The sequence below is a fragment of the Bufo bufo genome, chromosome 3 (genome assembly GCF_905171765.1).
Source record: "Bufo bufo chromosome 3, aBufBuf1.1, whole genome shotgun sequence".
Classification (NCBI taxonomy): Eukaryota; Metazoa; Chordata; class Amphibia; order Anura; family Bufonidae; genus Bufo; species Bufo bufo.
In genome coordinates this window covers 419,482,054-419,506,784 of record NC_053391.1, presented here as the reverse complement: position 1 = coordinate 419,506,784, position 24,731 = coordinate 419,482,054, and positions in this window count along the sequence as shown.

Here is a 24,731-nt window from a genome sequence, read left to right as displayed (position 1 = left end):
TATTTATAATGTTTTCTATTCATAATGTTTATATCTAAAGTTTTTTTAGTTTATTAATAACGTGTTATGTTTTTTGTTTTTTTCAGCTTTAGGTTTTGTTTTAACAAATAGGGTTACGGTAAGACCCGTTTAGACTAGCCCAACTCTTAAGTATCATTAAATACAGCAGCCGCAGGTACACAAAAATGTGGGAGTATAAGGCCTACACATAACGCCGAAGGATCAGGATAATAGCAGCAGTTATTGGTAATGGTGGAGTATAAGGCCTACACACAATACAGAAGTATCAGGATAATAGCAGCAGTCATTGGTAACGGTGGAGTATAAGGCCTACACATAACGCTGAAGGATCAGAATAATAGCAGCAGTTATTGGTAACGGTGGAGTATAAGGTCTACGCACAACACAGAAGTATCAGGATAATAGCAGCAGTCATTGGTAACGGTGGAGTATAAGAGCATGTAGAGAAAAACCTGTTCAATGTAAAATAACCCTTTTCATGTATTGTATATAGCAGATACCAGCATTGTTTAACAAAGTTTCAAATGTATCTTTACAAACATGTTTCCCAAGGCCTACTGATAAGCGTCTCCCCGAGGAATCTGATATTCCTAAAGAAATAGAGGGATCTGAAGTCCCGCAGGAATCTGATATTCCTGAAGAAAAAATGGGGTCTGGAGTCCCCAAATCTGAAAAACAGTATTGTGTGCAACGAATATCCTTTGCTAAACCTGTATATTGCTGTATAGTTGCTTAAGCATTTTTAGTCGTTATATATATATATAAGGTTGAATTTTACTGTATAGACTGTGTATAGATTATGTATAGATTGTATGAGAGTTCATACTGAAATTTAAGGTATAAAATTGGCCATCAATAGTTTAAAATCTGCCATAAATCCAGGAGTAATATGAGCCTGAATTAGAAGTAATACCATCCAGAATAGTTTAAAATCTGCCATAATTTCAGGAGTAGTTATGAACCTGAATTAGAAGAAATATGATTAAAAAAACACATAAACTGATAAGCATAAGGTTTATCAGTAAGTATTTTTGCACTGAACACAAACATAATCATCCTTTGATAAACCTCCAAATTCAGCTGATCTCACTGTATATTTTAGCTAAGTAAAAATGGGCAATTTTTATGGTAAGAAGTATCCCATAAAGAAACTGAATTATAAATTTGGAACTGAAAATCATGTACCCTAAACCTGCTGCAAATCTCTCTATGGTGAAACTGTCTCCTAAAAATTAATTGGGGGAAAGTCCAAAAATGTTTGTCCAGAGGTGTTTAGGTCCATTTTATACTGATCCTTGGGTTGATAACATGTGTAAATGGACAGAAGGAATGAAATGTACTGACCCGTTCCCAAAAGAAGGGTCTTTTTCAGACTTTCATATGGCCTGAATGACATAGACACTTTTTCATGGTACAAAGGAGACCCTCACTGGAATAAAATGTATATGAAAACTTGTGGACTCCAACTCCTATCCCACCCCCATATGTGCCATTGTACCCTGAAGTAACTAAATTAACAACAGAATCAGATGATGAGATCTGCGCACACTTGACTCAAGGGTTGATCAAAGACGCTAACGGTCTATGGTCAAAGGGAGGAGTAGTATTTGGATGGGGAGACCCTTCACAACCCCATGGACAATGAGTCCACTAATTCTGATGCCTAGAGACTTGCAGCAGATACAAGAGGAATATGTGGCAAAACTGATTAAGAAATTAAACATTGATTATGATGATATTTCGCTCTTGTTTCCTTTGCCAACAGGTGCAACAACCCAACCCTCGTCTTAAAGGAATAGATGGAGCTGGATTTTCTTTTAGCTTCTTAGGGGGGGGGGGGGGGTTCTGTGAGTTTATAGGAGAGGACTGCAGGTACCAGGGATAAAGTCCAGGCCCATATGGATAAGGTCACTGTAATTCAGGGCAGAGATAGGGCTATTACTAATGAGGTATAGAATCCTTTCACAGCTTTGGGTGGTTTTGGAGATTTCCTGTTTTCCATAGGTAACTGGTTGAAGGAAATAGGAGTATATATATCCTCATGTTGTTGTTTTCTCTTTAGCATATATATCCTGGTGAGATGCTCCTGCTGTTTGATCGATCGGATCGCCCAGTCACGTGCAGATAATCACATCCTCATGGCAGCTCCCAGATACACCACGGATCAACCTATGTTTTTGATGGAAAGGATGTCCAACTAAACGTTCATCGCCACGCCACACCTTACCACATCAGGACCTCGCTCAGAGTCAATTCCCTGAAGAATTGAACGGAAGGATGGAGCATCATCATGGAGGCAATGACACCCAAGGAGTATCACAATCGACGAGGGCAAGCTGAGGAAACTGAAGATTCAGCAAGAGACTTAAAGAACACAGGGGACATATTACAGAGAGGAGGGAACTGTCGTGGAAAGTTTATTAAGCATAGGATGACTATAGCAGACTTTCTTTTTAGCTTAGGAATGGTATGTAGGTTTATTTTGTATATGCCTCCCTGTGTAGGGTCTGACCTGATTACGGTTATGAGAGCGTGATCGGGTCAAGTCGCTGCAAGGGAAATTCTATAAATCAGCACTCTGGTCCCTACTTCCCATGTGAAAGCCGCCACCGTTGGTTTGAGAGGGATCCAATGGCTGCTTGCTCTGAGAGAAATGTTCTTAGTGAGGGCTACCAGCAGGTCCTCATCAGCAACGGTGGGGTATGGCACACTGATGCCGGTCTCACTGAACCATGGACGCTCCAACATTAAACATTGGTTGGTGGGACTGGTGTCCATGTGAATGCTATATTACCTTTATTGGTCGACCCTGTTTTAAAAGACCTTCCTCAGGGACTGATCCCCCCTTTCGGAACCATGTTGTAGCGGAGAGGCCGTATAATCCACAATAACTCCGCTGGTAGACAGGAACAGCATACAATAATCCAGGTAGCCTTACAATAATCCCTTTTTCCCAAGAACTAGACGACACATAGCTTGGGAGTCAACTAACTTTATTTAGACATAGCACACCTACTTTAAACCCCCCAACAGCCTCATTTACATACAATAGGGCACATAGATGACTATGGTACAAGGAGAGGTGGGGCCAGACAATAGCAAGGGCTGATGGGAGATTGAGGAGGGACAGAGCAGCTGGTTTAAACTGGTCTCCCAGTGTCCCTGAGACAACACCTGGTTGGGGAAACAATGGGACAGAAAAAGGGGAGGGGAAGAGGCACAGAAAAGCAATGCATTTAGCATAGTAAACATTACAGTAAGAGCAAGATATATACAAAGATATTCTATGTGGCTAGGTTTGCCACAATGCTCCCCCAGAACCAAGCCGGCATACACAGTCTGATCCAAACGGATCGGCTTGGGGATGTCCGGAGGAGTACCCACAGATCACTTTTCAAGTTCAGTTTGTCTGGATAACCCGTTGGCGTTGCCATTTTGCTTCCCAGGGTGGTAGTGGATGGTAAAATCAAAAGGCTGCAGCGCAAAAACTCCAGCGCAGCAGCTGGGCATTGTCTCCTGACACCCTGTTCAGCCATACCAACGGGTTGTGATCTGTGAGTAAGGAAAAGGGTTGTCCATACAAATAGGGCTTCAGCTTTTTAAGGGCCCACACCGCGGCCCTTAAACTCCTGGGAAAAAAGTTTTCTGCTTAAGTAAGCTACTGGATGCTCGCCGCCATCTGCTCCGACAAGGCTCAGTACTGCCCCCAATTCAAACATAGAAGCGTCTGTATGGACGAGAAAACGTTTAGTTGGATCAGGGGCGGCAAGTACAGGTGAATTCACAAGAGCCGTTTTTAGTTGCTGGAATGCCTGCTCACACTCTGGGGTCCAAACTACTATCTTAGGAAGATTCTTGCGGGTCGAATCGGTGAGGGCTTTGGCCAGGGTACTGTAGTTGGGTACAAATTTACAGTAGTATCCTGCAGTCCCTAGGAATGCCAGTACTTGAGTTTTGGTACGAGGGGTTGGCCATTTGGCTACAGCCTCTACCTTAGCCGGTTCGGGTTTTTGTTGGCCGCTCCCTACCCGGTGTCCTAGGTATTGGACTTCTGCAATCCCTATATGGCACTTACTGGGTTTCAGAGTTAATCCTGCCTCCCTAATACGATTGAGCGCCACCCACCGACACTCTCAGGAAATGTGCGAATGTGTACCTTCCAGGTCTAAAAAGTATTTCTATTGGTCAAGGCATGAGGTGGAATGTACCTGCATATCTGTAACATTACTGGGCAGCCATGTGCCATGGAGGGCGGGGTTAGCCCAGTAAAAGGTCTAACCCGAATAATCTATGTGTAGAGCTTGCATGCCTTATGTTTTTTCTTACTTTTCTTTCTTCTCTCTTTTCACTATGCAGGAGATTTTTTCCTACTGTGTGCCAAATTACACAGAAGTTGTTTTTTTTAATCTCCTTCATAGTCTTTAGTGTCTTCATGTGTCACACACACACACACACACACACATATATATATATATATATATATATACACTCACCTAAAGAATTATTAGGAACACCTGTTCTATTTCTCATTAATGCAATTATCTAGTCAACCAATCACATGGCAGTTGCTTAAATGCATTTAGGGGTGTGGTCCTGGTCAAGACAATCTCCTGAACTCCAAACTGAATGTCAGAATGGGAAAGAAAGGTGATTTAAGCAATTTTGAGCGTGGCATGGTTGTTGGTGCCAGACGGGCCGGTCTGAGTATTTCACAATCTGCTCAGAGACTGGGATTTTCACGCACAACCATTTCTAGGGTTTACAAAGAATGGTGTGAAAAGGGAAAAACATCCAGTATGCGGCAGTCCTGTGGGAAAAAATGCCCTGTGGATGCTAGAGGTCAGAGGAGAATGGGCCGACTGATTCAAGCTGATAGAAGAGCAACGTTGACTGAAATAACCACTCGTTACAACCGAGGAATGCAGCAAAGCATTTGTGAAGCTACAACACGCACAACCTTGAGGCGGATGGGCTACAACAGCAGAAGACCCCACCGGGTACCACTCATCTCTACTACAAATAGGAAAAAGAGGCTACAATTTGCACAAGCTCACCAAAATTGGACTGTTGAAGACTGGAAAAATGTTGCCTGGTCTAATGAGTCTCGATTTCTGTAGAGACATTTAAATGGTAAAGTCCGAATTTGGCGTAAACAGAATGAGAACATGTATCCATCCTCTGATGGCTACTTCCAGCAGGATAATGCACCATGTCACAAAGCTCGAATCATTTCAAATTGGTTTCTTGAACATGACAATGAGTTCACTGTACTAAAATAGCCCCCACAGTCACCAGATCTCAACCCAATAGAGCATCTTTGGGATGTGGTGGAACGGGAGCTTCGTGCCCTGGATGTGCATCCCTCAAATCTCCATCAACTGCAAGATGCTATCCTATCAATATGGGCCAACATTTCTAAAGAATGCTATCAGCACCTTGTTGAATCAATGCCACGTAGAATTAAGGCAGTTCTGAAGGCAAAAAGGGGTCCAACACTGTATTAGTATGGTGTTCCTAATAATTCTTTAGGTGAGTGTATATACACACACACTCACACACACATACACACAGCCTTAGAGGGAGGAAAACATACAGTGATCCTGTTTATATATAGGGCGAGCACTCAACACTTTAGGGCGAGCACTCAACACTTAGACCAAGGATGGCAATTTGATAAAATTTAATTAAATCACAATAGTATAGCACGTGAACATATACCATAAATCTACAATTGACATAATAAAATATACAATAAAAAATACTTGATAAATAACCACAGTTCGGAATAATAATAGTGTCAGTCCCTTGTATATAGACAACACTGGGGTAGAGTGTATCTATATTGTAGCACTTCAATGTCCAGAGCACGCTCAAATGGTATGTAGCGCTGCGGGATTTGAGCTCAAGTCCAAATGCTAATGATGTCCAGCAATTCAACAACTGAGCCCTGCAGCTCCTACTCTTGTGAGCAGGCGTATCCCAATGTCCTTAGATACAGGTAATAGAAGATATATAGTCACCTTACCCAGTCGAGTAGCATACCCGTCTTGAGGGGTTCACAGGTGGGGTTCTCTTACCCGCGTTGCTGTAGCTTGTTGGTGCCTCTGCCATCTTCTATTACCTGTATCTAAGGACTACTATACTATTGTGATTTAATTAAATTTTATCAAATTGCCATCCTTGGTCTAAGTGTTGAGTGCTCGCCCTAAACCTTGATATTTTGCTATATATACCACTAGAGGAGGGGTGATCCTCTATATTGGGCTAGTAGCACCTTTATCCAGAACCCCGTCTGGAGTGAGCCACCATCTTTGAGTACTTAGACAATATATATATATATATACATACCAGATTCCAAAAAAGTTGGGACACTAAACAAATTGTGAATAAAAACTGAATGCAATGATGTGGAGATGGCAAATGTCAATATTTTATTTGTAATAGAACGTAGATGACAGATCAAACGTTTAATCCGAGTAAATGTATCATTTTAAAGGAAAAATATGTTGATTCCAATTTTCACGGTGTCAACAAATCCCAAAAAAGTTGGGACAAGTAGCAATAAGAGGCTGGAAAAAGTAAATTTAAGCATAACGAAGAGCTGGAAGACCAATTAACACTAATTAGGTCAATTGGCAACATGATTGGGTATAAAAAGAACTTCTCAGAGTGGCAGTGTCTCTCAGAAGCCAAGATGGGTAGAGCACCAATTCCCACAATGTAGTGCAGAAAGATAGTGGAGCAATATCAAAAAGGTGTTACCCAGCGAAAAATTGCAAAGACTTTGCATCTATCATCATCAACTGTGCATAACATCATCCGAAGATTCAGAGAATCTGGAACAATCTCTGTGCGTAAGGGTCAAGGCCGTAAAACCATACTGGATGCCCGTGATCTCCGGGCCCTTAAACGACACTGCATCACAAACAGGAATGCTACTGTAAAGGAAATCACAGAATGGGCTCAGGAATACTTCCAGAAACCATTGTCAGTGAACACAATCCACCGTGCCATCCGCCGTTGCCAGCTGAAACTCTACAGTGCAAAGAAGCCATTTCTAAGCAAGATCCACAAGCTCAGGCGTTTTCACTGGGCCAGGGATCATTTAAAATGGAGTGTGGCAAAATGGAAGACTGTTCTGTGGTCAGACGAATCACGATTCAAAGTTCTTTTTGGAAATCTGGGACGCCATGTCATCCGGACCAAAGAGGACAAGGACAACCCAAGTTGTTATCAACGCTCAGTTCAGAAGCCTGCATCTCTGATGGTATTGGGTTGCATGAGTGCGTGTGGCATGGGCAGCTTGCATGTCTGGAAAGGCACCATCAATGCAGAAAAATATATTCAGGTTCTAGAACAAGATATGCTCCCATCCAGATGTCATCTCTTTCAGGGAAGACCCTGCATTTTTCAACAAGATAATGCCAGACCACATTCTGCATCAATCACAACATCATGGCTGCGTAGGAGAAGGATCCGGGTACTGAAATGGCCAGTCTGCAGTCCAGATCTTTCACCTATAGAGAACATTTGGCGCATCTTAAAGAGGAAGGTGCAACAAAGAAGGCCCAAGACGATTAAACAGTTAGAGGCCTGTATTAGACAAGAATGGGAGAGCATTCCTATTTCTAAACTTGAGAAACTGGTCTCCTCGGTCCCCAGACGTCTGTTGAGTGTTGTAAGAAGAAGGGGAGATGCCACACAGTGGTGAAAATGGCCTTGTCCCAACTTTTTGGGGATTTGTTGACACCATGAAATTCTGATTCAACATATTTTTCCCTTAAAATGGTACATTTTCTCAGTTTAAACTTTTGTTCCGTGATTTATGTTCTATTCTGAATAAAATATTAGAAGTTGGCACCTCCACATCATTGCATTCAGTTTTTATTCACAATTTGTATAGTGTCCCAACTTTTTTGGAATCCGGTTTGTATATATATATATATATATATATATATATATACAGTACAGACCAAAAGTTTGGACACACCTTCTCATTCAAAGAGTTTTCTTTATTTTCATGACTATGAAAATTGTAGATTCACACCGAAGGCATCAAAACTATGAATTAACACATGTGGAATTATATTCATAACAAACAAGTGCGAAACAACTGAAAAAATGTCATATTCTAGGTTCTTCAAAGTAGCCACCTTTTGCTTTGATTACTGCTTTGCACACTCTTGGCATTCTCTTGATGAGCTTCAAGAGGTAGTCCCCTGAAATCGTTTTCACTTCACAGGTGTGCCCTGTCAGGTTTAATAAGTGGGATTTCTTGCCTTATAAATGGGGTTGGGACCATCAGTGGCGTTGAGGAGAAGTCAGGTGGATACACAGCTGATTGTCCTACTGAATAGACTGTTAGAATTTGTATTATGGCAAGAAAAAAGCAGCTAAGTAAAGAAAAACGAGTGGCCATCATTACTTTAAGAAATGAAGGTCAGTCAGTCAGCCGAAAAATTGGGAAAACTTTGAAAGTAAGGGCTATTTGACCATGAAGGAGAGTGATGGGGTGCTGCGCCAGATGACCTGGCCTCCACAGTCACCGGACCTGAACCCAATCGAGATGGTTTGGGGTGAGCTGGACCGCAGAGTGAAGGCAAAAGGGCCAACAAGTGCTAAGCATCTCTGGGAACTCCTTCAAGACTGTTGGAAGACCATTTCAGGGGACTACCTCTTGAAGCTCATCAAGAGAATGCCAAGAGTGTGCAAAGCAGTAATCAAAGCAAAAGGTGGCTACTTTGAAGAACCTAGAATATGACATATTTTCAGTTGTTTCACACTTGTTTGTTATGAATATAATTCCACATGTGTTAATTCATAGTTTTGATGCCTTCATAGTCATGAAAATAAAGAAAACTCTTTGAATGAGAAGGTGTGTCCAAACTTTTGGTCTGTACTGTATATATATATATAAGTTGGGATCAATGGTTGGGTTGAAAGGGATTTTTCATAAATCTTACTTTTGATACATCACAGATTAGACATCGATTATACAAGCCTTATCTCTTGTGGAATGCAGTACCTCGAATTTTCACATCTCACACCCTGCTAGTTTCTGAACACAATAGCAGCCTCCCTGAACAAAAGGCTATTTAACATCTCACCTCACATACAATGACAGCAACCTATGATAACCTATTCAACTTATTAGCATGTAGAGAAAAACCTGTTCAATGTAAATTAACCCTTTTCATGTATTGTATATAGCAGATACCAGCATTGTTTAACAAAGTTTCAACTGTATCTTGACAAACATGTTTCCCAAGGCCTACTAAGAAATACCAGGATTGTTCCAATTGGATCTTGAGAGACAATATGTGCCCACCCCCAATAAGCCCTATAAGTATGTGCTGGGAAATAAAAATTTCAGATATTTAGCAACCTATGTTAAGTCTGGGTTGATGTTTATCTCCTGATCAGAGCAAATGGCATATTCGTTGCACAGGGAAATATTCTTGAGTTGGAGGTCTGATGCCTCATCATATAACCATCATAAACCTGCCTGAGGAAAACCGCTAACATCTATTTAAGATTGTAAAGGCCGATATCAAATTGTCCAATATATAATATAACAAAAAAAGCCCCGTAAGTTATGACAGAAATTGTGTGTCTATGAAACAGTTAGTACATTTTTGGGCAACATAATGGTAATGGGTTGGTATTTAAGGCCTACACATAGCTCTACAAAACTCAGTGGGATCAGGAAAGGCAGCAGCACGTAAATGGTAACGGGTTGGTATATAAGTCCTACACATAGCTCTAAAAAACTCTGTGGTATGAGGATAGGCAGCAGCATGTAAATGGTAACGGGTTGGTATATAAGGCTTACACATAGCTCTAAAAAACTCAGTGGGATCAGGATAGGCAGCAGCACGTAAATGGTAACAGGTTGGTATATAAGGACTACACATAGCTCAGCCTCACTCAGCAGGATCAGGACAGGCAGCAGCAGCAGCAACATGGTAATGGTTGAGTTTAAGCCCTACACATAGCTTGGCCTCACTCAGCAGGATCAGGACAGGCAGCAGCAGCATAGTAATGGTTGAGTTTAAGGCATACACATAGCTCGGCCTAACTCAGCAGGATCAGTACAGGCAGCAGCAGCAACATGGTAATGGTTGAGTTTAAGCCCTACAAATAGCTTGGCCTCACTCAGCAGGATCAGGACAGGCAGCAGCAGCAAAATGGTAATGGTCGAGTTTAAGGCATACGCATAGCTCAGCCAAACTCAGCAGGATCAGGACAGGCAGCAGAAGCAGCAACATGGTAATGGTCGAGTTTAAGGCATGCACATAGCTTGGCCTAACTCAGCAGGATCAGGACAGGCAGCAGCAGCAACATGGTAATGGTTGAGTTTAAGCCCTACACATAGCTCGGCCTCACTCAGCAGGATCAGGACAGGCAGCAGCAACAACATGGTAATGGTGGAGTTTAAGGCATACACATAGCTCGGCCTAACTCAGCAGGATCAGGACAGGCAGCAGCAGCAACATCGTAATAGTCGAGTTTAAGGCATACACATAGCTCGGCCTAACTCAGCAGGATCAGGACAGGAAGCAGCAGCAGCAACATGGTAATGGTCGAGTTTAAGGCCTACACATAGCTCGGCCTCACTCAGCAGCAGGAATGTGTTCCCTGGAATGGGCCCCCACCAGACCAGGGCAACACTAAAAATAAACCAAGACACCTCTAACAGCAGCACGTTCTACGGTAGCAGCAGGAATGTGTTCCCTGAAATGGGCCCCCACCAGACCAGGGCAACACTAAAAATAAACCAAGACACCTCTAACAGCAGCAGGTTTAACGGTAGCAGCAGGAATGTGTTCCCTGAAATTGCCCCCCACCAGACCAGGGCAACACTAAAAATAAACCAAGACACTTCTAACAGCAGCAGGTTCTACGGTAGCAGCAGGAATGTGTTCCCTGAAATGGGCCCCCACCAGACCACAACACTAAAAATAAACCAAGACACCTCTAACAGCAGCAGGTTCTACGGTAGCAGCAGGAATGTGGTTAACATGAATAAAAAATGCTATATTTTGCGTTGTCATTTATTTGACTAAGGTATTGTAAGTACAATAATAATTACTACAAATTTAGCTATACACGCCGCCTGCACCAGTCTGCTCTCAGTTTTCATATCGGGCACATGGAGTCTGGAGCAGAAGACTGCGGTAACGCAGCATGCCTCACCATGTGCTGTTTCCTCCGAGCCAGAGGGCAGGCAGGAGGAGCGGCAGGGTTTAGCAGCGGCTCTGTCATCCTCCTTTTGTCTGTAAGGATGCATGTGTACCGCCGCTCTCCCCACCCATTCACGATCAGCACCGCACACATGCTGTCCTCCAGCCAAAGGCAGGACATATCCAGTGCACGTCTGAGCACAGAAGCCAGTGATGAGCCAGCTTCCCTCGGCCCGGGTCTGGTAGTGTCCACGGCTCTCCCGCCGGGATCATTTCCCCTTCCCAACTGTGATGACTCGTGCCACAGTCCACAGTTTCTGGCCGGCTGCTCGGCGGCTGCCTCCAGTGCACAGCCTGCATTCATCGATCGCAGGTCAGACTGCAGAATAAGCCTTCAGCTTGGATGCGTGACTACACACGGGAGTTTCTGACTCACAGCCCGGGCCAGACGTCACTACAAAAGGGTTGACAGGCACCGAGGAACGCCGACACTGTCATCAAGCAGAGCGGAGTTTGTAATCTGTTCTAAAGCCACCATGTATTCTACAAGACATCCAACTGGAGGTAAACTTAATTCCACAAATCAATGCTGCTCTGCTTCATCTCTGTTGACCTGACATTGAAAATGAGATCCTGTAGGTTCATTAGAAACGTACAGCAATCCAGTCCAATACTATATGTTTCTATACTATACGCGTTACCTCAGTGTTTTGCTACAGACTCCATCTGCCCGATATGGAAACTGAGAGCAGACTGGTGTGGGGGGCGCGTGGAGTGCTGTGTGCCAATTGGTTTATGAGATATCTATTTTACAGTATGGCTTACGTATACAATGATAAATCTACATAGACATTATTACACAAATTCATAAGTAATTATGAATATAAATAAATAATTAAAAATATTAATAAACAATTTCATAATGTCATGAAAATATAAAGAAATACATAAATAATGACAAACATGCGATAATAAATTAGGAAATTCATAATATATTAAAAATATACTGTAAATAAATACATAAATAATTAAAAACATGAGTGAATAAATTAAGAAATTTATAATATAATAAAAATATAAATAAATACATAAATAATTTAAAAGCTCAATAAGTATGCTACAAACATTATTTTTTTTTTAAAAACAACGGATTTTAGGAGGGAGAGCCAAGGAGAGGGATTGACAAGGGACCCTTCAACGCCCTGAACCAACGGCGGGGGCCAAGAAGTCACCGCCGATCCAGGACTCTTATAATGTATCCAGGATTTTTATAAATGTATGTCTGTCCACAGAGTCTGTGGACAGACGAGTCCGCTTGTCGGTGACCACCCCACCTGCCGCGCTGAATGTCCGCTCAGATAGTACACTGGAGGGGGGGCAAGACAGTACTTCCAGCACATACTGAGCGAGCTCACGGCAGGTGTCCAGCCTGGCAACCCAGTACTCCATGGGGTCGTCGGTACTCATGCTGTCGGGCCAGCCGCTGGTATTGACTGATGCTGATGCTGCTGCTAGTGGTACTGGGTCGTGCAGACTGGTAGAACAGCCTCATCTCACCCATAAGTGTAGTGTCCCACTATGTAAGAGTGGGCACTACACAAGGGTCAATTGGGTCACGTTGTTCTCCACCTCCTGTGTTACATGGTCATTGTATTTTATATTGCATTTTAATGTGAATTGTCATGTTATTTAGTTTATCTCCTGTGTACCAGGCCTGTTAGGGGTGTAGTTCCTCCTCCTAGACAGTAGAGGGAGCTAGGGAACCCCCTAGTATAAATAGAGTGTTCAGAAGCCAAGTTTGCACCTTAGCCAGAGAGGAGCTGAGGAGCAGCTTCTGACATGCAGCTAGATAGCCCAGGCTTCTAGTTTGCCACCAGGAGAAGAGTCTGCCTCCTGAGAAGTCAAGTTCCTACAAAAGTACAGTGCAGAGCCAAGTTTATTCCAGCCAAACAGAGAGCTGAAGGGCAGAAGGATATATTTAAAGCAAGGAGACATATACGAGAGGAAGTTTTCCCTAATCGAGGATAAAGCCAGCAATAGGGCATACGGGCCTTGGAGAAAGACAGACAGGATTCTGAGGAAAAGTGCAGCCTGATCTGTAAGTGTTTAACCTTCTGAGTATCTTGCAAAGAACATTACCTGCCATTTGATGTAAAGCCTGCCTGTCACCATCTTTTACATGTGGAACTGACCAAAGACTGTAAATAGTTAAACTGTTCAGTAAAAGGAAGTTTTGGTTCACTGCAATGTGTGTTCCTCACTTATTACTGCAAGAAATCGGTGTGCCACTGTTACCGGCACTGGCGTCACGAACTTTAAGGGATCTTGTCACAGGCACACTAAACCTATAACACCTAGGGCACCTCACCTACCACCTGGCCTGGTCCCTATACACAGAGAGTTCCCCAGAGGATCCATGTGCCAACCTCTCCATCACTGCTGTACGCTTTCCCAGGGTCTTCTAAAAACTGTGAGTACCAAGAGCAACCCTCGTCTCTGCCTATTAACCGCGACCTCACATTCGCTCACCCTGCAGGGCTACGTACTGCATATGGTCACCTGCTCGGCTGGTGCTGCTGGGGCCAGCCACCTGCTGGGTGAGATGGGCGAGGGAAACTGGAGCGTGAGGCCGAGGGCTTGCATGCTCCAGCCGGCTGATCAGACAGGCCCGCAATTGATCCATACGGGCCTGCCTGTGGCTGGCTGGGATAAACTGCTCCAGTTTCCCCTTGCAGCGTGGGTCTAAAAGGGTGGCCAACCAATTTTCATCCCTCTCCTTGATTTTCCTGATCCGGGGGTCCCTCCTGAGGCATCGCAGCATATGGGTAGCCATGGGGAAGAGGACAGTCCGCTGTGACTCGTCATGGCTGCCCTGGAAGATGACCTCTCGGTCCTCCTGAATTTGCAATCAAACTAGTGAAAGTAAGCCAAGAGTTATGCGCAAGAGGAAACCTGCGCCTTCACAAATTTATCTCAAACAACCGAGAGGTACTGGAATCCATCAGTGACTCTGAACGTGCATCATCAATGAGGAAGGTAGATCTCAATTATGATCATCTTCCAGTCCTGAACGTACTTGGATTGGAATGGAATGTAGAGAATGACAAATTCTTCTTTGAAGTATCTATTGAAGAGAAAATTGCAACTAGACGCACCATTCTTTCCGCAGTGGCTTCTATATATGATCCATTAGGATTCTTGGCCCCAGTAACCCTCAGAGCAAAATAAATACTACAAGAATTATGCAGACAGGAGTTGGGATGGGACAAGCCCATACCTGAAAATCTGAGGCCAAGGTGGGAGAGTTGGATAAGAGACTTGCAAAACTTAAGAGAAGTTCGGATGCCCAGATGTTTTGTACCTCATGATTTCGGAAAGTACAAGAAAATAGAACTTCATCACTTTTCAGATGCCAGTAGTTGGTTATGGTCAGTGCTTCTACATCAGAGTGATAGAAGAAGAAAAGATACACTGTGCCCTGGTTATGAGAAAGGCCAGAGTTTCACCTACCAGTATTCAGACAATACCAAGACTTGAACTGACAGCAACTGTTGTTTCAGCATCAGTAAGCAAGTTTCTGAGAGAAAAATTGGAATTGAAAATAGATGAAGAATATTTTTGGACAGACTCACAAGCTAGGATACATAAACAACAAATCTCGAAGATTCCATAACTTTGTCGCCAACAGAGTTGAGAAAATTTGAGAAATAACAAATCCGGAACATTGGCATCACATTGACACAAAGCATAACCCAGCAGATCATGCTTCAAGAGGCTTGAATGTAACAGAATTGAAAAATTCTAATTGGTTCACAGGCCCAGAGTTCCTTTGGGAAAAGGAAATCACACCCAGTAATGGTTACACAGAAATGTCTATGGGTGATCCAGAGCTAAAAGTTGTACAAACATTGAGCACTGCTGCCAAGTGTCAAGATGACATACTTGAAAGTCTAGCCAAATGTTAGAAATGTAATATGGTCATAAATGTAGTAGCTCAAATTCAACGTTTGGCAAAGAGAATCAGAAAGAAGGAATTGTTGAATGTAGAAGAAGGAATGAAGACTGAAGAAACAGTCATAAGACTCATTCAACAGAGATTCTACAGTGAAGAGTTGAAGAGACTTAGTCAAGAACCTAAAAGGCTTCCAAACAACCACCCATTGTACAAGCTTAATCTTGTTCTGCAGGATGGTATACTGAAGGTGGGAGGGAGACTGGAAAATGCATCGTAACCTAGCAGAGCGAAGTATCCAGAAATTCTAAACAAAAAATCTATCTTCACAAGATTGATTATTGATCACTACCACAACAAATCCTTGCATCAAGGAAGAAGCTTTACCCAAAGCTGTTTGAGAGAAAGCGGTTACTGGATAGTTAAGGAAAGCAAAGTTATAGCAAAGTATATAAGTAAATGTGTAGTCTGCAAAAAGCCACATAGACCTACTGAAGAACACAGAATGGCAGATTTACCGGCAGATTGTTTAAACCCATCACCACCATTTCTTTATAGCGGAATGGATTGTTTTGGCCCATTCATCACCAAACAGAACCACAAGAAGTACAAGAGATATAGACTAATATTTACATGTCTGAGCTCCAGAGCAATTCACCTGAAAATGTTAGAGGATATGTCAACTGACGCATTTATCAATGCCTCGAGATGTTTCATAGCCATTAGAGGTACTGTCAGAGAGCTTAGATCTGACCAAGGATCTAATTTTGTTGGAGCAAAGAATGAATTGAAGAAAGCTCTAAATGAGATTGATAAAGAGAAAGTAACAGAGTATTTGTTAGAGAAACAGTGTGATTTTCACATGAATGCTCCACATACAAGCCATACAGGAGGAGTTTAGGAAAGACAAATCAGAACTGTAAGAAATGTGTTAAGTTCAGTGTTGAAAAAGAAAGCCAGAAGAATAGATGATGCTTCACTTAGGACCCTATTCTATGAAGTAATGTCTATTGTTAACAGTCGTCCACTTATAGTTGATAATATCAACGATCCAACAAGTTTGGACCCTTTAACTCCCAACCATCTACTTCACCTTAAGTTTGATTACATATAGCCACCACCTGGCAAGTTCACCAAAGAGGATTTATATGCTAAAAGGAGACGGCGAAGAGTTTAATATCTATCAGAACAGTTTTGGAATAGATGGAGAAAAGAGTACTTAGCCAATCTTATGCTAAGAAGTAAATGGCAAACACCCAGAAGAAATGTCCAAGTTGGTGACATAGTGTTAGTAAAATAAGATTTACCTAGAAGTCAATGGAAATTGGGCAAAGTTCTAGAAGTTCAAAAGGATGAAGACAAACTAGTAAGCAGAGTATTGTTACAAATAGGAGACTCAAAACTTGTCTGGTTAAACTAAAAAGTCAGAGATATCAAAATTTTTCTAATATCACAGCGCAAAAGGCACTTTATAGTGCTGCGCCTGCCACAGACCCTTAATACAGTACCTATGTGACTTTTTTCTTATAAAATTTTTATCTGTGCATACTTGGAGTTTTTAACATCCATCCTCTTCATAGATTGGGGTACAGTATGTGAGTGGATGTTCATCAGTGCTTTGCAGTATCCATAATAAACCATTGGGGCCCGGTTGTGTCGTGCACTAAACTAGTGTTTTAACAATTGCTCCAGTACAGAAACCTTCTTACAAGAAGTGGAAGAGGTTGGCAATAGATTGCATCAAAGAGCATATGCCGCATAATTTGTACAAGGAGCAAAAAACTGGGCATTGTCTTTGGATAGGAAGGCACTGATTTTTCCTAATGAAATGCATACAAAGAAAAAAGAACAATCAATACCCAAGTTAAAAAGCAAACAAGTCACATTCACCACAAAATATAGCGAGAAATACGAAAAAAACTATAGAATAGTAAAGTGCCATTTACCAGTCCTGGATTTTGATAGAGAGTGGAATGAAATAGTAGCCACAGGGATTCGATGTGCCGCTCGTAAAGCTCCCACCTTGGGCCAAATGATAAGTCCTAGTATGTTCTGAGAATGTCCCAAGGTTAAACCCATATGGCTCACCTGCAATGGCAGTTATAAATGTGGCCATGCAAAATGTATATGTTGTAGCCATATGGTGGTGAGTACGACCTTCAAATCTGCAGCTAATGGCAGAAGTCATGACTAGGGATGAGCGAACCTGAACTGTATAGTTCGGGATCGTACCGAATTTTGGGGTGTCCGTGACACGGACCCGAACCCGAACATTTTCGTAAAAGTCCGGGTTCGGTGTTCGGCGCTTTCTTGGCGCTTTTTGAAAGGCTGCAAAGCAGCCAATCAACAAGCGTCATACTACTTGCCCCAAGAGGCCATCACAGCCATGCCTACTATTGGCATGGCTGTGATTGGCCAGTGCAGCATGTGACCCAGCCTCTATTTAAGCTGGAGTCACGTAGCGCCGCACGTCACTCTGCTATGATCAGTGTAGGGAGAGAGGTTGCAGCTGCTTCTGTTAGGGAGAGATTAGGCAGGGATTTACTCAGCAAAAACACTTAATTCAGTGATCGATCTACAGCTGTGGATCATTGAACTTCTGCTATTTAATTGCTCACTTTTTTTAGGCTGCCCAGAGCGTTTTTATGTCACTTTTTCTTGGGTGATCGGCGGCCATTTTGTGTCTTGTGGTGCGCCAGCACAAGCTGCCACCAAGTCCATTTAACCATCAATAGTGTGGTTATTTTTTTTGCTATATCCTAAATCAGGGGCTTGGCTATGCTTGCTATTTTATTGAGGGGTAAAATACAATTGGCCAAAATAGCAGTACCCTAAATCTGGTGTTTCAGCTGTGGCTAGCCAATTGTAATACTGTCTGCTGTCTGCCGAAGCACAGTTTTTGTTCTGGGTTGAATACAATTCCCAACTTAGCAATCCCCTAAATATATTTTTTCTGCTGTATCAGGCCAAGTTTAAATTGATCCATAAAAGGGTATATTAGATTGAAGGTGCGGATAGTGTCATCCTCAATAACTTCACACGCTACCGTGCATTTCCAAGTTTAAATAATTCTGTCCGTAAACTTATACCTGTCACCCAGCGCCTAAATAATAGGCCTAAAATTTATATTCAGCTAAATCTATGTTTATTGCTGAGGCTGGTCAATTTATTTAGTGTCCGCCAAAGCACAGTTTTTGTTCTGGGTTGAATACAATTCCCAACTTAGCAATCCCCTAAATATATTTTTTCTGCTGTATCAGGCCAAGTTTAAATTGATCCATAAAAGGGTATATTAGATTGAAGGTGCGGATAGTGTCATCCTCAATAACTTCACACGCTACCGTGCATTTCCAAGTTTAAATAATTCTGTCCGTAAACGTATACCTGTCACCCAGCGCCTAAATAATAGGCCTACAATTTTTATTCAGCTAAATCTATGTTTATTGCTGAGGCTGGTCAATTTATTTAGTGTCCGCCAAAGCACAGTTTTTGTTCTGGGTTGAATACAATTCCCAACTTAGCAATCCTCTAAAAAAATTTTTTCTGCTGTATCAGCCCAAGTTTAAATTGATCCATAAAAGGGTATATTAGATTGAAGGTGCGGATAGTGTCATCCTCAATAACTTCACACGCTACCGTGGATTTCCAAGTTTAAATAATTCTGTCCGTAAACTTATACCTGTCACCCAGCGCCTAAATAATAGGCCTCAAATTTATATTCAGCTAAATTTATGTTTATTGCTGAGGCTGGTCAATTTATTTAGTGTCCACCAAAGCACAGTTTTTGTTCTGGGTTGAATACAATTCCCAACTCCAACTTAGCAATCCCCTAAATATATTTTTTCTGCTGTATCAGGCCAAGTTTAAATTGATCCATAAAAGGGTATATTAGATTGAAGGTGCGGATAGTGTCATCCTCAATAACTTCACACGCTACCGTGCATTTCCAAGTTTAAATAATTCTGTCAGTAAACGTATACCTGTCACCCAGCGCCTAAATAATAGGCCTACAATTTATATTCAGCTAAATCTGTTGATACTGCTTTGGCTGGTCAATCTATTTAGTGTCTGCCAAAGCACAGTTTTTGTTCTGAGTTGAAATACAATTCCCAACTTAGAGCAGAAACTACAAATTTAGGGAATTACTATCAGGCCAAGGTTAAATCTATCCATAAAAGGGTATATTAGATTGAAGGTGCGGATAGTGTCATCCTCAATAACTTCACACGCTACCGTGCATTTCCAAGTTTAAATAATTCTGTCCGTAAACGTATACCTGTTACCCAGCGCCTAAATAATAGGCCTACAATTTATATTCAGCTAAATCTGTTGATACTGCTGTGGCTGGTCAATCTATTTAGTGTCTGCCAAAGCACAGTTTTTGTTCTGGGTTGAAATACAATTCCCAACTTAGAGCAGAAACCACAAATTTAGGGAATTACTATCAGTCCAAGGTTAAATCTATCCATAAAAGGGTATATTAGATTGAAGTTGCGGATAGTATCAGTCTCAATAACTTCACACGCTACCGTGCATTTCCAAGTTTAATTCTGTCCGTAAACGTATACCTGTCACCCAGTGCCTAAATACTAGGCCTACAATTTATATTCAGCTAAATCTGTCGTTACTGTTGTGCCTGTATTAGTGTAATACGGTACCTAAATAGATAGCCAGATAGTGTTAGGTGCCTGTAAAAAAAGGCCTGAATTTGAATTCAATACATTGGGCCAAATAATTTTTTTCTTATTGTGGTGAACGGTAACAATGAGGAAAACATCTAGTAAGGGACGCGGACGCGGACATGGTCGTGGTGGTGTTAGTGGACCCTCTGGTGCTGGGAGAGGAAGTGGCCATTCTGCCACATACAGCCACACGTCCTAGTGAACCAACTACCTCAGGTCCCAGTAGCCAGCAGAATTTACAGCAATATTTGGTGGGGCCCAATGGCGTTCTAAGGATGGTAAGGCCTGAGCAGGTACAGGCATTAGTCAATTGGGTGGCCGACAGTGGATCCAGCACGTTCACATTATCTCCCACCCAGTCTTCTGCAGAAAGCTCCCAGATGGCGCATGAAAACCAAGCCCATCAGTCTGTCACATCACCCCCATGCATATCAGGGAAACTGTCTGAGCCTCAAGTTATGCAGCAGTCTCTTATGCTGTTTGAAGACTCTGCTGGCAGGGTTTCCCAAGGTCATCCACCTAGCCCTTCCCCAGCGGTGGAAGACATAGAATGCACTAACGCACAAGCACTTATGTTTCCTAATGATGAGGACATGGGAATACCACCTCAGCACGTCTCTGATGATGACGAAACACAGGTGCCAACTGCTGCGTCTTTCTGCAGTGTGCAGACTGAACAGGAGGTCAGGGAGGAAGACTGGGTGGAAGACGATGCAGGGGACGATGAGGTCCTAGACCCCACATGGAATGAAGGTCGTGCCACTGACTTTCAGAATTCGGAGGAAGAGGCAGTGGTGAGACCGAGCCAACAGCGTAGCAAAAGAGGGAGCAGTGGGCAAAAGCAGAACACCCGCCACCAAGAGAGTCCGTCTGCTACTGGCCACCGCCATCTGGGACCCAGCACCCCAAAGGCAGCTTCAAGGAGTTCCCTGGCGTGGCAGTTCGTCAAACAATGTGCTGACGACAAGACCCGAGTGGTTTGCACGCTGTGCCATCAGAGCCTGAAGCGAGGCATTAACATTCTGAACCTTAGCACAACCTGCATGACCAGGCACCTGCATGCAAAGCATGAACTGCAGTGGAGTAAACACCTTAAAAACAAGGAACTCACTCAGGCTCCCCCTGCTACCTCTTCTGCTGCTGCCGCCTCGGCCTCTTCCTCCGCCTCTAGAGGAACGTTGGCACCTGCCGCCCAGCAAACAGAGGATGCACCACCAACACCACCACCACCTTCGTCACCAAGCATCTCAACCATGTCACACGGCAGCGTTCAGCTCTCCATCTCACAAACATTTGAGACAAAGCGTAAATTCCCACCTAGCCACCCTCGATCCCTGGCCCTGAATGACAGCATTTCTAAACTACTGGCCTATGAAATGCGGTCATTCAGGCTGGTGGACACAGACAGCTTCAAACAGCTCATGTCGCTTGCTGTCCCACAGTATGTTGTTCCCAGCCGGCACTACTTCTCCAAGAGAGCCGTGCCACAACCAAGTATCCGATAAAATCAAGTGTGCACTGCGCAACGCCATCTGTGGCAAGGTCCACCTAACCACAGATACGTGGACCAGTAAGCACGGCCAGAGACGCTATATCTCCCTAACTGCACACTGGGTAAATGTAGTGGCGGCTGGGCCCCAGGCGAAGAGCTGTTTGGCGCACGTCCTTCCGCCGCCAAGGATCGCAGGGCAACATTCTTTGCCTCCTGTTGCCTCCTCCTCCTACTCGGCTTCCTCCTTCTCTTCTTCCACTTGCTCATCCAGTCATCCACACACCTTCACCACCAACTTCAGCACAGCCCGAGGTAAACGTCAGCAGGCCATTCTGAAACTCATATTTTTGGGGGACAGGCCCCACACCGCACAGGAGTTGTGGCGGGGTATAGAACAACAGACCGACGAGTGGTTGCTGCCGGTGAGCCTCAAGCCCGGCCTGGTGGTGTGCGATAATGGGCGAAATCTCGTTGCAGCTCTGGAACTAGCCGGTTTGACGCACATCCCTTGCCTGGCGCATGTGTTGAATTTGGTGGTGCAGAAGTTCATTCACAACTACCCCGACATGTCAGAGCTGCTGCATAAAGTGCGGGCCGTCTGTGCGCGCTTCTGGCGTTCACATCCTGCCGCTGCTCGCCTGTCTGCACTACAGCGTAACTTCGGCCTTCCCACTCACCGCCTCATATGCGACGTGCCCACCAGGTGGAACTCCACCTAGCACATGCTGGACAGACTGTGCGAGCAGCAGCAGGCCATAGTGGAGTTTCAGCTGCAGCACGCACAGGTCAGTCGCACTGCGGAACAGCACCACTTTACCACCAATGACTGGGCCTTATGCGAGACCTGTGTGCCCTGTTTCGAGTACTCCACCAACATGGCCAGTGGCGATGACGCCATTATCAGCGTTACAATACCACTTCTATGTCTCCTTGAGAAAACACTTAGGGCGATGATGGAAGAGGAGGTGGCCCAGGAGGAGGAGGAGGAGGAAGAGGGGTCATTTTTAGCACTTTCAGGCCAGTCTCTTCGAAGTGACTCAGAGGGAGGTTTTTTGCAACAGCAGAGGCCAGGTACAAATGTTGCCAGCCAGGGCCCACTACTGGAGGACGAGGAGGACGAGGATGAGGAGGAGGTGGAGGAGGATGAGGATGAAGCATGGCACCCAACGCAGCTCGGGCCCATCACTGGTGCGGTAAGGACAGCTTGTCCTTACCTCTGGGCAGCCTGGCACACATGAGCGACTACATGCTGCAGTGCCTGCGCAACGACAGCAGAGTTGCCCACATTTTAACGTGTGCGGACTACTGGGTTGCCACCCTGCTGGATCCCCGGTACAAAGACAATTTGCCCACCTTACTTCCTACACTGGAGCGTGATAGGAAGATGCGCGAGTACAAGCGCACGTTGGTAGATGCGCTACTGAGAGCATTCCCAAATGTCACAGGGGAACCAGTGGAAGCCAAGGCGAAGGCAGAGGAGGAGCAAGAGGTCACCAAAGCAGCTGTGTCACGGCCAGCTCCTCTGAGGGCAGGGTTAGCATGGCAGAGATGACGGAACGTGTTAGCAGGAGGCAACATTTCACTAACATGGTGGAACAGTACGTGTGCACACCCCTCCACGTACTGACTGATGGTTCGGCCCCATTCAACTTCTGGGTCTCCAAATTGACCATGTGGCCAGAGCTAGCCTTTTATGCCTTGGAGGTACTGGCCTGCCCGGCGGCCAGCGTTTTGTCTGAACGTGTATTCAGCACGGCAGGGGGCGTCATTACAGACAAACGCAGCCGCCTGTCTACAGCCAATGTGGACAAGCTGACGTTCATAAAAATGAACCAAGCATGGATCCCACAGGACCTGTCCATCCCTTGTGCAGATTAGACATTTATAACTACCTCCCCTTAACCATATATTATTGTACTCCAGGGCACTTTCTCATTCAATCCTTTTTTTATTTTCATTTTAATATTATATTGCGGGGCAACCCAAAGTTTAATGAACCTCTCCTCTGTCTGGGTGCCGGGGCCTAAAAATATCTGACAGTGGCCTGTTTCAGTGTTGGGTGACATGAAGCCTGATTCTCTGCTATGGGACCTCTCTCCTCTGTCTGGGTGCCGGGGCCTAAAAATATCTGACAATGGCCTGTTCCAGTGGTGGGTGACATGAAGCATGATTCTCTGCTATGACATGAAGCCTGATTCTCTGCTTTGGGACCTCTCTCCTCTGTCTGGGTGCCGGGGCCTAAAAATATCTGACAGTGGCCTCTTCCAGTAGTGGGTGACATGAAGCATGATTCTCTGCTATGACATGAAGCCTGATTCTCTGCTATGGGATCTCTCTCCTCTGTCTGGGTGCCGGGGCCTAAAAATATCTGACAGTGGCCTGTTCCAGTGTTGGGTGACATGAAGCATGATTCTCTGCTATGACATGAAGCCTGATTCTCTGCTATGGGACCTCTCTCCTCTGTCTGGGTGCCGGGGCCTAAAAATATCTGACAATGGCTTGTTCCAGTGGTGGGTGACATGAAGCATGATTCTCTGCTATGACATGAAGCCTGATTCTCTGCTATGGGACCTCTCTCCTCTGTCTGGGTGCCGGGGCCTAAAAATATCTGACAGTGGCCTGTTCCAGTTTTGGGTGACATGAAGCCTGATTCTCTGCTATGACATGAAGCCTGATTCTCTGCTATGACATGAAGCCTGATTCTCTGCTATGACGTGAAGCCTGATTCTCTGTTATGGGACCTCTCTCCTCTGTCTGGGTGCCGGGGCCTAAATATCTGACAATGGACTGTTCCAGTGGTGGGTGATGTGAAGCATGATTCTCTGCTATGACATGAAGACTGATTCTCTGCGGACATGAAGCCTGATTCTCTGCTATGGGACCTCTATCCAATTGATAAAGGTTAATTTTTATTTTTATTTTTTTTATTTTAATTCATTTCCCTATCCACATTTGTTTGTAGGGGATTTAACTACATTTTGCTGCCTTTTGCAGCACTCTAGCCCTTTCCTGGGCTGTTTTACAGCCTTTTTAGTGCCGAAAAGTTCGGGTCTCCATTGACTTTAATGGGGTTCGGGACGAAGTTCGGGTTGGGTTCGGATCCCGAACCCGAACATTTCCGGGAAGTTCGGCCGAACTTCTCGAACCCGAACATCCAGGTGTTCGCTCAACTCTAGTCATGACATTAAGTCATATCTAAATTGCAATACTGACATGCAAAATCTTCCAGCGGCAAAATGTAGGTTGCACAACCAATCCGATAAAAACTAGAATACAAAAGAATATATCTGACGTGCCCCATTACAAAACCCGCAATGTATCTCCGGACAGACTGCACTTTGCTACTTTTCATGATGGGGACACATCATCACTTCAAGGAGTGGAAAGAGTTACTCCACCTG